Source organism: Rattus norvegicus, chromosome 18, assembly GCF_036323735.1.
Source record: "Rattus norvegicus strain BN/NHsdMcwi chromosome 18, GRCr8, whole genome shotgun sequence".
NCBI classification, from domain to species: domain Eukaryota; kingdom Metazoa; phylum Chordata; class Mammalia; order Rodentia; family Muridae; genus Rattus; species Rattus norvegicus.
This window is the reverse complement of record NC_086036.1, coordinates 50,375,317-50,390,289: the sequence shown is the minus strand read 5'-3', so window position 1 is coordinate 50,390,289 and position 14,973 is coordinate 50,375,317.

Sequence of the window (14,973 nt, the reverse complement as noted above, 5' to 3'; positions counted from 1 at the left end):
TACCATGCAGTTTTTATCACTATTGCTCTGTAATACTGCTTGAGTTCAGGGATAGTGATTCCCCCTGAAGTCCTTTTATTGTTGAGGATAGCTTTAGCTATCCTGGGTTTTTTGTTATTCCAGATGAATTTGCAAATTGTTCTGTCTAACTCTTTGAAGAATTGGATTGGTATTTTGATGGGGATTGCATTGAATCTGTAGATTGCTTTTGGTAAAATGGCCATTTTTACTATATTAATCCTGCCAATCCATGAGCATGGGAGATCTTTCCATCTTCTGAGGTCTTCTTCAATTTCTTTCTTCAGTGACTTGAAGTTCTTATTGTACAGATCTTTTACTTGCTTGGTTAAAGTCACACCGAGGTACTTTATATTATTTGGGTCTATTATGAAGGGTGTCGTTTCCCTAATTTCTTTCTCGGCTTGTTTCTCTTTTGTATAGAGGAAGGCAACTGATTTATTTGAGTTAATTTTATACCCAGCCACTTTGCTGAAGTTGTTTATCAGCTTTAGTAGTTCTCTGGTGGAACTTTTGGGATCACTTAAATATACTATCATATCATCTGCAAATAGTGATATTTTGACCTCTTCTTTTCCGATCTGTATCCCTTTGATCTCCTTTTGTTGTCTGATTGCTCTGGCTAGAACTTCAAGAACTATATTGAATAAGTAGGGAGAGAGTGGGCAGCCTTGTCTAGTCCCTGATTTTAGTGGGATTGCTTCAAGTTTCTCTCCATTTAGTTTAATGTTAGCAACTGGTTTGCTGTATATGGCTTTTACTATGTTTAGGTATGGGCCTTGAATTCCTATTCTTTCCAGGACTTTTATCATGAAGGGGTGTTGAATTTTGTCAAATGCTTTCTCAGCATCTAATGAAATGATCATGTGGTCCTGTTCTTTCAGTTTGTTTATATAATGGATCACGTTGATGGTTTTCCGTATATTAAACCATCCCTGCATGCCTGGGATGAAGCCTACTTGATCATGGTGGATGATTGTTTTGATGTGCTCTTGAATTCGGTTTGCCAGAATTTTATTGAGTATTTTTGCGTCGATATTCATAAGGGAAATTGGTCTGAAGTTCTCTTTCTTTGTTGTGTCTTTGTGTGGTTTAGGTATAAGAGTAATTGTAGATTCGTAGAAGGAATTCGGTAGGGCTCCATCTGTTTCAATTTTGTGGAATAGTTTGGATAATATTGGTATGAGGTCTTCTATGAAGGTTTGATAGAATTCTGCACTAAACCCATCTGGACCTGGGCTCTTTTTGGTTGGGAGACCTTTAATGACTGCTTCTATTTCCTTAGGAGTTATGGGGTTGTTTAACTGGTTTATCTGTTCCTGATTTAACTTTGATACCTGGTATCTGTCTAGGAAATAGTCCATTTCCTGAAGATTTTCAAATTTTGTTGAATATAGGTTTTTATAGTAAGATCTGATGATTTTTTGAATTTCCTCTGAATCTGTAGTTATGTCTCCCTTTTCATTTCTGATTTTGTTAATTTGGACGCACTCTCTGTGTCCTCTCGTTAGTCTGGCTAAGGGTTTATCTATCTTGTTGATTTTCTCAAAGAACCAACTTTTGGTCCTGTTGATTCTTTCTATGGTCCTTTTTGTTTCTACTTGGTTGATTTCAGCTCTGAGTTTGATTATTTCCTGCCTTCTACTCCTCCTGGGTGTATTTGCTTCTTTTTGTTCTAGAGCTTTTAGGTGTGCTGTCAAGCTGCTGACATATGCTCTTTCCTGTTTCTTTCTGCAGGCACTCAGCGCTATGAGTTTTCCTCTTAGCACAGCTTTCATTGTGTCCCATAAGTTTGAGTATGTTGTATCTTCATTTTCATTAAATTCTAAGAAGTTTTTAATTTCTTTCTTTATTTCTTCCTTGACCAGGTTATCATTGAGTAGAGCATTGTTCAATTTCCACGTATATGTGGGCATTCTTCCCTTATTGTTATTGAAGACCAGTTTTAGGCCGTGGTGGTCCGATAGCACGCATGGGATTATTTCTATCTTTCTGTACCTGTTGAGGCCCGTTTTTTGACCAATTATATGGTCAATTTTGGAGAAAGTACCATGAGGAGCTGAGAAGAAGGTATATCCTTTTGCTTTAGGATAGAATGTTCTATAAATATCCGTTAAGTCCATTTGGCTCATGACTTCTCTTAGTCTGTCGACATCACTGTTTAATTTCTGTTTCCATGATCTGTCCATTGATGAGAGTGGGGTGTTGAAATCTCCCACTATTATTGTGTGAGGTGCAATGTGTGTTTTGAGCTTCAGTAAGGTTTCTTTTACGTATGTAGGTGCCCTTGTATTTGGGGCATAGATATTTAGGATTGAGAGTTCATCTTGGTGGATTTTTCCTTTGATGAATATGAAGTGTCCTTCCTTATCTTTTTTGATGACTTTTAGTTGGAAATTGATTTTATTTGATATTAGAATGGCTACTCCAGCTTGCTTCTTCTGACCATTTGCTTGGAAAGTTGTTTTCCAGCCTTTCACTCTGAGGTAGTGTCTGTCTTTGTCTCTGAGGTGTGTTTCCTGTAGGCAGCAGAATGCAGGGTCCTCGTTGCGTATCCAGTTTGTTAATCTATGTCTTTTTATTGGGGAGTTGAGGCCATTGATATTGAGAGATATTAAGGAATAGTGATTATTGTTTCCCTTTATATTCATATTTGGATGTGAGGTTATGTTTGTGTGCTTTCATTCTCTTTGTTTTGTTGCCAAGACGATTAGTTTCTTGCTTCTTCTAGGGTATAGCTTGCCTCCTTATGGTGGGCTTTACCATTTATTATCCTTTGTAGTGCTGGATTTGTAGAAAGATATTGTGTAAATTTGGTTTTGTCATGGAATATCTTGGTTTCTCCATCAATGTTAATTGAGAGTTTTGCTGGATACAGTAACCTGGGCTGGCATTTGTGTTCTCTTAGGGTCTGTATGACATCAGTCCAGGATCTTCTGGCCTTCATAGTTTCTGGCGAGAAGTCTGGTGTGATTCTGATAGGTCTCCCTTTATATGTTACTTGACCTTTTTCCCTTACTGCTTTTAATATTCTTTCTTTATTTTGTGCGTTTGGTGTTTTGACAATTATGTGACGGGAGGTGTTTCTTTTCTGGTCCAATCTATTTGGAGTTCTGTAGGCTTCTTGTATGCCTATGGGTATCTCTTTTTTTAGGTTAGGGAAGTTTTCTTCTATGATTTTGTTGAAGATATTTACTGGTCCTTTGAGCTGGGAGTCTTCACTCTCTTCTATACCTATTATCCTTAGGTTTGATCTTCTCATTGAGTCCTGGATTTCCTGTATGTTTTGGACCAGTAGCTTTTTCCGCTTTACATTATCTTTGACAGTTGAGTCAATGATTTCTATGGAATCTTCCGCTCCTGAGATTCTCTCTTCCATCTCTTGTATTCTGTTGGTGAAGCTTGTATCTACAGCTCCTTGTCTCTTCTTTTGGTTTTCTATATCCAGGGTTGTTTCCATGTGTTCTTTCTTGATTGCTTCTATTTCCATTTTTAATTCCTTCATCTGTTTGCTTGTGTTTTCCTGGAATTCTTTCAGGGATTTTTGCCATTCCTCTCTGTAGGCCTCTACTTGTTTATTAATGATTTCCTGTGTTTCCCTAAGTGTGTTCATGTCTTTCTTGAAGTCCTCCAGCATCATGATCAAATATGATTTTGAAACTAGATCTTGCTTTTCTGGTGTGTTTGGATATTCCATGTTTGTTTTGGCGGGAGAATTGGGCTCCGATGATGGCATGCAGTCTTGGTTTCTGTTGCTTGGGTTCCTGCGCTTGCCTCTCGCCATCAGATTATCTCTAGTGTTACTTTGTTCTGCTATTTCTGACAGTGGCTAGACTGACCTATAAGCCTGTGTGTCAGGAGTGCTGTAGACCTGTTTTCCTCTCTTTCAGTCAGTTATGGGGACAGTGTGTTCTGCTTTCCGGCGTGTAGTTTTTCCTCTCTACAGGTCTTCAGCTGTTCTTGTGGGCCTGTGTCTTGAGTTCACCAGGCAGCTTTCTTGCAGCAGAAAATTTGGTCTTACCTGTGGTCCCGAGGCTCAGGTTCGCTCGTGGGTTGCTGCCCAGGGGCTCTCTGCAGCGGCAGCAACCAGGAAGAGCAGTTGAATTTTTATGTTATATGCAAAACCCAAAGGAAACTGTGGTATAAAGCTTTACTTGTGACAATGAAACCATTGTCATGGCAAGTGGCAACAGGTAAGATGGGAGCCAGGGCTGAATAGCATTCTCTGTGAGGGAGCCAGTTCCTGAAAAATAATATAAGATAGGATAAAATAAAATAAAAATAAAGCCAGGAAGATGGGAAATGGCCTTGAGGCAGGAGAGGAGTCCAGCAGTTGTTTAGCAGCCAGGCACAATGGTTGTGTGATACTGAAGCCAACTGAGGTAACTAGAAGCAAATGATGATCAGGCTACATCGTAAGAACTCTGGAAGCAAGACTTTCAAGGCTCAGGACTTGGGTATTTATCTTTTGGTGCCATTACTCATACACTACCAATCTATATTCTCCAAACACATTCCCAAATCCTGGTACCTGTGACTGGAGTCTCATTTGGGCACTGGGTCTGTGCAGATTCAGATAATGCTATTAAGATGAGATCATCTTGGATCAATTAGGGAAAGTAAATGAGTCAATCAATGTCTTTATGAGAAAGGGGAAAGATCTGAGACACAGGGCCCAAGTAGAAGTGAAGAAGGCAGGAAACAGAGCAATGTGTCTCCATGGTCACCAAGTACTACTGAAACAACAGGAAGCTGGGTAAGATGTCTGGACAGATGGCCCATCTGAGCTCCCAGATAGGAACAGCTCTGTCTTCATCTTTAATTTGAACTTCTGGCCTTCAGATCCCAGAGACTAATTATTTGGTGTCTTTAGCCACTCAGTGCAGAGCAACGTATGGCAGCTCCCAGCAACAAGTGTCTAGAGATTTCTTATGCACATTCATTGCAAAACCACAGCAGTAAGTGTGGGAAAGCCATGGAAGGCTGCAGAACTGGGGGTGATGGTGTCAGATTCAAAGGTGCATCACAGAGCTCACCCAGGAGAAAAGCAAGCACGAGGCCTCTAAATAGGATGACGGAGAGCCCTGACCATGGGCTAGACAGACGGAGGTTCATCCTTAAGGAGAAACATAGCTAGAAGGTTTGTCCTGGGTTGCTATTTTGAGATGACTAAATAGGAAAACAGAGATGCCATGAGAAGTAGCAGGTCCATATGAAAACATGGCAAAATAATTTGTGGTGAACATGCAAGGATGTTAAAGTTGACTTGGGAGCATCCATATTCGTTGCCAATAGTGTGCTCTTTTCCTTTTCTTCTCTTGGTCTACAGTGAGCATTTCAGCAATGATCATAGAGGAAAGGACATTTATAGTCCTGCCTGGGAGAGATGAGCAAGGGGGTTCATGATGTCTTTGGTTATGTATTCTTGTCCATGTGTGTGCTGGTGCATGTGTGTGTGCTGGTGTAGTTATATGTGTGCTTGTGTGTGTGAGGTCAGAGGGCAATCTAGAATGTCATTCCTCAAGCACTGAGGCACATTTCAAAAATGTATATTTGTGTGTGTGTGTGTGTGTGTGTATTATGATACATGTGTGCCTGAGAGTGTTTTTGTATGAAAATGCTTGAGTGGAGTTATGTGTATGTTTTTTGAGGCTTTTAGAGGTCACAGGACAAATGTGGCTTTTCAAACTCACAGTCCACCCTGGCTTTTGTGTCAGGGCTCTTGTTGAGGATTGTGTATATCAGGCCAATGTCTCTGTAAGCTTCTGGGAGGCCTCCTGCCTTTACCTCCCATAGGCACACTGATGAACATCTGGCTTTATGTGACTTCTGGGAATCCTGACACGGGCAGTCATGATTGCATGAGAAGTACTTTGTCCACTGAGCCATTTCCCTTTCTTCCTTTCCTTCCTTCTTTCTTTTTTTCTTTCTTTCTTCCTTCCTTCCTTCCTTCCTTCCTTCCTTCCTTCCTTCCTTTCTTCCTTCCTTCCTTTCTTTCTTTCTTTCTTTCTTTCTTCCTTCCTTCCTTCCTTCCTTCCTTCCTTCCTCCCTCCCTCCCTTTCTTTCTCTCCCTCCCTTCCTTCCTTCCTTTCTCTCTTTCTTTCTTTCTTTCTTTCTTTCTTTCTTTCTTTCTTTCTAATAGACAAGCTTTCTTACTGGCTTGTAACTCACTAAGTAGGTTAGACTGCTTGGCCAGCAAACTCAAGGAATCCCCTATCTTGGTCTCTCTAGCACTGAGTTCAAGTGCTTGCTACAACACCCAACATTTCTGTATGGGCTCTGAGCATTGAACTCAGGTTCTCATGCCTGCAAAGCAAGCAATTAACAAATTGAGCTACGTCCTCGGCCCTCCTGGTACTTTCAAACCGCTGGGTTCTCCATTGCCTTAAGCCAGTGTGAGGTGATACACTTTTAGAATTTGAAAGGTTGCTGACTAACCTGCTACTAATAGATGACTTTTTACCAGCCACTGGTGCCCCTGGGGTTGGTATCAACGGCATCCAGGCAGGGATGCCTAGTGTCTAGGGCCACACTGAAGGAAGTCAGCATCCTTTTCAGAGAGAAGGGACTTGTCGCAGCAGTGGTGCATCAGTGGATGCCATTTTTGTCATGTTAAGCTGGGCAGTGTTTCTCTCCATAGAAAGTTGCCAAATGAGCCTTTCAAGGCTACAGTGACTAAATGGACTGCCTGGGGGGTGGCGTCTGTGATGTCCCCCTCCATTTTTATTGTTGTCACACTCCTTTCTCCTTGCAGCACTATGAGTGCCGCCTTTAAGCCCATTGCAGAATGTTACAATGCCTCTACCAAGCTTCACTCTTCTCATTGCAGCCTTTAGAAGAGGCTGAGTGGCAGCGAGGCTTCTGCTGCTTCTGTAATACTTCCCTGGCACACATGTAACTGCCAGCTCTTCAGGAACGCTGTGGAATTCCCTATGTGGCTCACTGTGGGCAATTAACACAGAAAGTATGATGCCAATGACATATTGTTCTTGTATTGGTAAAATGGTGGCTATAAAATGAAGGTATCATTGACTTTTTAATCTTCTGAAAATAAAGCTTTCCTATTCGGAGTGTCTATTCAATTATTGCTTTGTTGTTATAAGTAGGTGTGTATTTGCATAAACACTGGGCTACAAGGAACATAGAACTCATGAGCAGGGCTAGCCAAATTGAGCTCCAGGTTTTACAACTTCAAGTGCCTTCACTGAGAGAAAAGTTGGCCAACCGTACAATGCAGAGAACACAGGCTTTTAGAATTTTACTACAAATCTGGAAATAAACTCAGCTCCCAGATAATCACTAGTTCTTTTACTTTTATTCCTTAAGATTCTAAGCCTTAGACTAGGGATGTATCTTGGTTGGTAACGCACCTGCCCAGCATGCATGAAGGCCTAAATCTATTCATCATCAAATTACAACAGACACTGTGCAGAGTACGCTGATGGCAATACTTTCTGATCTTAGAGGGCATCATAGAGCCGAGGGGAATCAGACACATCAGTTATTATCTTCCAGGACAAGAGTTCATAAGGAGATTACAGGATGTGAAGGGACTTTGTGGGGGAAGATGATGTTTGTAATGGGTCTTAGAGGTTAAGTAGAAGTGTGCCACAGGGTCAAAGCAGAAGTCTTTTCCAAGACAGAAGTGTGGGCATGCCCATAGATGTCAGACATGAGACACCACTGTTTGGCCACAGCAAATACATGGGAGTTAAACAGGTGGGTTAAGATCAGACAACTTTGTGTGAAGCATAGTGAATGGCTTTTTGGTTTACACAAAGGGAAGCCATATGCAGAGACCTAACTGAATTTGTGACTGAGAAATACTTCACAATGGTAAGTGTGGTCCATGAGGAGCATGGGTGGGTGTGGAGGATGCTGAGGAACAGCATGAGCAGGAGCAGACCCAATGGTCCATTTCATGCAGGACAGTAGCCTTCACGAGAGCAGTGGCCCAAGAATGGCAAACAGGGGTAAACAATAATCTGAGGGACACTTAGACAGGAGCCAGAGCTGGCCATGGGTGATGGTGAGAGATGGGAAATCAGGTATGCCAAGTTTCATATCTTGAGAAACTGAAGGTTGAATGAAGCCATTTACCAAATGGCTTCAAGAGTAAGAGAGAAAGAAATTTTAAAGCCATCTTAGCATTAGAGGCCTCCAGGACAAAATTGGGTATCTTCCACGATACCAAATATCAGTGTGCCTGGAGGAGTTGCCCATTTCCAGGACAGCACACAGGCTCCCTGCTAGTGCTCAAGTTCAAATGGTTGTTAATGTCTCTTTGTCTTTGAGAAACCACTGACCTCAGCCTTCCATAGACAAACTATTAAGAACTCACTTCTCCCGCTTTTTGCTTGTGGAATAGGCTCATATTTCTGGAGAGAGAGAGAGAGAGAGAGAGAGAGAGAGAGAGAGAGAGAGAACCCACAGGCAACTGTATTTGATCAAATTTCTTTCATGGTATTCTGACTGCAGAATACAGTATAGCTAGAGACAGAACATTCAACTTCTACTTAGTATAGAATATATCTTATATGTTGCCAATGGTTTATTCTTGCTTATTAAATGAAAATTATGAAACTTTCACAATTTAAATATATCTCCCCCAGAAACAAATCTTCTGTTGAACAAGCAGATGAGATTCCCTTCTTTTCAAAGCTCTTGTACACACTCTAGATAAATGTACCTAACACATTAGACTTTCCCTCAACTGGTGTAAGCTTCCTTCTCCTACTGTCACAGTATCTTAGAGTCTTTCCAAGCAAGACCATTTCATCGTGGTTTAAATCCTTGATACTGACTGATGTTCAGCTATTTGATGAGAATGGGAGTCTGAAGGTAGTACCAAGGAGAAATTAAATGAGTTAAGTCGAACGTATTGACCTTGTTTAGTGTGAACACATCAAGGTGGCAGGCTCAGAAAAAGTTCTCCAGTGACAACATTTGTCATTCTATGAGCCATAATTTTTGAAGTTTTGTTGGGCGTGTGTAGGTGTGTAGGGACGATAAAGTCTTTAAAAGTGGTTTCCAATTTTGTTTCAACTGTGAGCACCTGATCTGTTCAGAAGTCCTTTTGAAAAGGAGAGTAGTACCTCTACCCTGGGTGACAAGGTCAGAGCAGCCCCAGTACTCCCTCCATGTTCTCTAATTGAATGCCGAGACCACCCAGAACACAGGAGGAAACTCTGAGAAAGATGAGTGGAGATGACCACGAATCCCACATCTTGCATTACAATCTAGAAGTAGTTCTGATGTTGGTAATTTCATGCATCTGGGTTTGTATACTGCAGAAGACGCATTTTATGGTGAGCTACAATTCGTTGTCTGTCTGGCACAGAGAAACAAGTTTTCTTGGCTTTAGTCTCATGCAACAATTGCTTTGATCATTTTTAAGACATGAAAGTGAAAGCACAGTGAGCTCACCAAAGCCTCTTTGATATTCCATTCCTTGGCTTCTAGCACAGCAGATATGACTTGCTTCTATTATTTATTTAATGAAGGGATGCGGAGCTATATATGTGCACGTCAGAGAAAATTTTGAGGAAGTCAGTCCTTTCTACCATGTGGGTCCTGGGCATAAAACTCAGGTCATCAGGTTTGGTGATTAGACATCTTCTCCCCATTAAGCTAATTAGCTAGTCCAGCATTCATTTCTAAATATGAAAGTGGGGGAAATACACTAAATTAGTAACGTTTGTCTCAGAGGTCATATATCATTGGATCTTCAGAAAATAAAGATCCATTCTTGACTAGGACTCTGACACCAATCCTTGTCTAAGGATCATGGAAGGATCCAGAAACATTGAAGTCAGTAGAGCATGCAGGATAGTCCCACTTACAGATTTCTCATGCTTTAGAAGCTGCATGTTAAAACCAAATATGCTTGAGTGTCCTGTGTTGCCCCTGGTCTTTTCTGGGATCTGAGATAATGCCCACCTCCAACGCTCATCTCAGAAAAAGATTTTAAAGCAATATACGAGCAGACCTCAGTGATGCTTTCTGAGCGTGGCTGCTGAGCATGGATGCTTTCTGAGCATGGATGCTGGCATTCCTCAAAAAGGGCAAGGCCCTGTGTAGCACAAAGGTGCTTTTAGTCTTTGATGAAGGATACTAGATAATTTTGTCCTGTGCTTTCTTCCTTTCTGCCTTTGTGCTGAGCCTTGCTCTTTTTACCTGGCCCTTAATATTTTTTGCTTCTGTTTGTTCAGGGGCATAGAGCTGTTTAAAATATTGGCAAAGTCTCTGCCATGCCCCCTGGACAGCCTCTCCTGGAGGCATTGTTTGTTACGATAGATGTGCTGGCTTTTTTTTTTCTGGCACATTTGATATAAGCTGCCTGACAGTAAATATCCCACCTGCTGCTACAGACTGCTACCAGCCTGACTTCTTAATCCTCAGCTTGTGCCAATACTTCTATGGCTGGGTTAGCACACAAGTTCCTGTAAAACACAAGGGGAAACATCTTTCCAGGTCTCCACATTTTCTTTCTAAAGATTTTACCTTTTTAGGCTTAAGAGTAACACAGAGTGAAGTCCACGTGGAGATGATGAACTTTGACAAGGAGCTGCTACTGACACTTGGGAGAGCTTTGGTTATTAGATGGATTCAACACTGCCAATTTGTAATTCACTTTCTTATGTATCAAAGTGAAACAGAGAGCTTAGAAAACACTTACATTGTTCATTGACTATGTGTAGACTGAATTGGTTTTGAAAAACTAGTTTTCAACGGACTAGAAAATTGAGATGGGTAGGATCTTCAAATTTCACTAGTTTAAGAAGGGGGGAACATCCTCTTAGAGACAGGGGGAGAGGAGGAATGGGATGAGAAACTGTGGGTGGGTGGATGGGGAGGGAGCAATGACTGGACCGTAAAAAAGAAAAATAAAGGGATTTGAATTGTCAAAAAGAAAAGAAATTTAAAGTTTCTTCCATTATAAAGGAATAAAGCAATTTCATAAAAAGAGATTTCCTTTTTGTGAAACCAGAATTACTGAGCTGTCTGATACCAAGTAGTAAATAAGCTGAGAAGATTGCTAACTACACACCAAACCCTCTTCCTCTTTCTTTCATAGTAATGAAAGTGAAGCAATGGTTGCCAAGACCCATTACCCTTCCCAGCTGTTCTTGCAATGAGGTAGACCAGATGATTCTAAAGGATGCAATCGTTTCTACTCCTATGCCCAGACTGCTGAATATTTTTGTTTTATTTTGGCAGTATCAAGAAGAAGGAAACCCACCTGAAGCTGTAGCATCTTAAATCACCACATCCATAAAGCACAATGTTCCTAGAGACATACCCTCCCTATCAAAAGCTCACAGCATGTATGCGTGTGCCGAGCATCCAGCTCATAGCTATATTTGATTTCACTTATATTTATCACCAGGTGCTCCGTGAAGAATACTGTGAGCTCTTTTTAAGGTATGATTATGTTCTCAAGCTGGTGAAAATGTAGGTGTGAAGCTGAATGAAAATCCAGCTATAGAAATATTGATGACGGATAGGGATTTCAATTCTTATGGAGATAGCAAAGCAGGCTGTGGCTGGCCTGGCAGGAGATGGCGGGTTGGCATGGTGAAGGAATACTCAGGTGCAGGCTGGAGAGAAGTGGGGAGCCTTAGAGTCAAAGTATAACCAGAAAGCCTGCAAACCAGGGAGTAGATAAGAAAGTAAATTGACAACAGAGCTCAGAATAAAAGGCAGAGTCTGGGAAGAGGCCAGCAGTTGGATAGTAAAAAGCAGATGTCAGAGGGAAAGAAATGCAGGTGGCTCTGGAGTCTCGGCAAGCTAGAGATCAAAGGAACAGAAGAGGCGAGGCAGCGAAGGCAAGTGGATGCACACTTCCCCTACAAAAGGGAGTTTGGGAGAAGCAGTCCAAGCAGGCCCCGCCAATTGGCTCCTCTGCCTCAACTAAGGGGAATGGGATGCGAGGGATGGGAAGGGTTTGATGCACGTGTGGTGGCTCCTTCATTTCGTGTGTGTCGAGGCACCACACAGGTGAAACTCAGAGGGTTCTTAATGAGCAGGGAGAGAATTGTCCTGTCACTGTTTCCATATTCTCACCCAATGTGAGCGAAGTCTTTGCCATCGAAAGAGGCCTGTGCTGTCTCAAAATCCGCAGAGGGAGTATCCTGGAGCCTTCCAGACCTGCTATGCCTCTACTTCACCCCATTCCAGATGCTTTTTCTAAATAGGGTAGTTATATCAAGGTTCAAGACAGAGGGTACAATACAAATGTGTCTGGAAAGCTGTTTGGGTAGGCACCCTATCAAATTATATTTGTATGGATATGATGAGCATCTAATGAGGAGCTCTCTTTCCCTCTACCTCACCCAAGTGTGTGTGTGTGTGTGTGTGTGTGTGTGTGTACTGCATAAACACATGGATATATACATTATATACATGTAGGTAACCATGCAAGTGCTTGGGGAGGCTAGAAGAGGAAGTCTGGGTGTTTGCCTCAATCGCTCACCATTTTGTTCTTTGAATCAAGGTCTCTTGATGAACCTCAAGCTTCTTATTTTGGTTAGGTTGGCCAACAAGGCCCTGAGATCTCCTTGTCTCCTCCCTCTCTCACAGGTGTTTCAGTTACAAGAGACCCTGCCTAGCTTTTCAATATCCATGCTTGACATCAGATCCTCTTGTGTGCACAGCAAATGTTCTTACTCACAGAGCCACTTTCCTTGCCCTTCATAATAATAGTTAATACAATGCACAGTCTATTTTTTTTCTCATTTCCAAACTGTAGTCATGTTCTTGAACTCTTTAGGTAAACAGAAGAATTCATCAGATAAAGATAACCTATCTTCCAATCATTATGAACACAAAGTTGGCAAAAGAGTTTTTAGGGTGGTGACATCATTTTGAGTTTCACACAGCAGCTTTCAATGGAGATTCGGTTTACAAGATGAAGGTATCTTTGGATAAGAATCTAACTACCAATTAATAAAAACATTACTTTATGGTAACTGATTTAATGCCTAACAAGTGTGATTAGAAGAAGGTCATCTGGATTTGAAAGTCAGGGCAATGTTAAGATCCTAGGTATCTCTTTCTTTAGAGATAAAAGTATCCAGAATGCATATAAACTTTCATTACAATTGATCATAAGATTCATATCTTTGCAAATAGGACTAGAATAAGAAGCAACCAGATTTTCCAGCTTCTGGTGGGAGGAAAACGATTTATTTTGTGTGCCTTGTTAAGTACAGAAAAACTGGAGCAAGGTAAATGGGTGGCACGCAGTGCTGTTATGACCTTGCTTGTGAAGTGTACTGCAGTCACCAGAGAAGCCAAAATAGCCTAGTTTAGGTAAGGAATAAAACACTTAGTCTCTGCTCTATCTCTCTGAGTTCTGTGTCTCCCCCAACGGCAGGCTTTCCTCTTATTTGTAGTTCTGGGCCACTTCATGTTTTTGAAGGGCTTAAAAAGAATATGTCCAATCAGGTGACTTGATGTCCAAACCCTCTAAACCTAATTAAAAATCTTGTCCCTCAAGTTGAGGCTCTGGTTCTGCCTTGATATCCGGTGGGAGGATTTTCTGTTGCTCTCGCAATGCCAAGGAACCTGGAGAAAATGGGAAGGAATGTTTCAGGGCAGCTTGTCCTGTTTGCTTCCTCAGAATTCCTCTGGATGATACTGCTGACAGCCTTTGCCTACTGAGGAAAGAAACAGCAATGGGAGGCAGAATTATGTGTTTAAGATGAAATCTGGGTTGTAATTTCCCAAGAACAAACACATTACTTTGTGACAAGCAAATACCCTGGCCGTCCCGCCTTGGGTTTAGAGGCCAGAGGGGATCAAGCAGAGGATTGCTGAGGCAGATCCTGTGGAAACACACTTCTTTCTTCTGTTCTGGCTTTCCAGCAGACTGGGTGAGAGGCTGGCAGGCTCTTTGGAAGGCTGAGGTGCCTCACATCTCCATTCTCCGCCTGAACCCATGCATACAAGATTTGGAAGGAAGGAGAAAGCAAGAGAGAAGCCTACCTTTTCAGGCAGGCTTTGAGCTTCTGGAAAACAGGAATGAACTGAGTCATTTTTTTTTCTTTTTTCTTTTTTTCAGAGCTGGGGACCAAACCCAGGGCCTTGTGCTTGCCAGGCAAGCACTCTACCACTGAGCTAAATCCCCAACCCGAACTGAGTCATTCTAAGGTTGTAAGCTCCACAAGGAATTTCTGGGCTCAGCATTTCCTAATTGCAGCACAGGGCCCAGCAAGGAGCAAACCCTTTGCCATGCCTGGTCCCTGGAGTAGATATGGATGCTCTTCCTGTAAATTGGCTTTACAGTGTGTCTTTTCAGATCACCAGCATGCACTGTGTTTTGTGGAATCTTGTTCTTTGAGTCAGCTGTAGTGAATTCTGTTGTCTGCAATAAAAAATACCAATCAACAGAATAAATCTCCTTGAAAAATCACATTGGCAGTCCTGTGTGTCTGTGTGTGTCTTTCTCTCTGTGTGTGTCTGTGTGTCTGTGTCTGTCTGTGTGTGTCTGTGTGTTTGTGTCTCTCTGTGTGTGTGTGACTGTGTGTTCTTTTGTATGTACAGATGTGTGTATAGGTACACATGAACATGAGTGCATGTGTACGTGAAGGTCAAAATGACTATTAGGCATTTTCTTCAATAGCTCTTCATTATATTTTATGAGACAGAGACTCTCACTGAATACCAAGCTATCAATTCTGCTGGACTGGCTGGTCAGATGAGGAGATCCAGGATCATCCAGTTCCCAGGTCTCTAGTGCTGGGATTACTTGGGTCCTCATAATTATGTGGCAAGTGCTTTACTGACTAAGCTATCTGCTTAACCTTGTGGCAACCTCCCTATAGCGTCTCCCATAGGCTTCCTTTTCAGGTCTTTCCTTCCTTCTCACTGCTGGGTCCCAGAATTTGGCCTGAATACTTTTCTTCTTTTTAGTTGCCACTGTCTTTCCATTTTTCTGGGATTTAATGTATT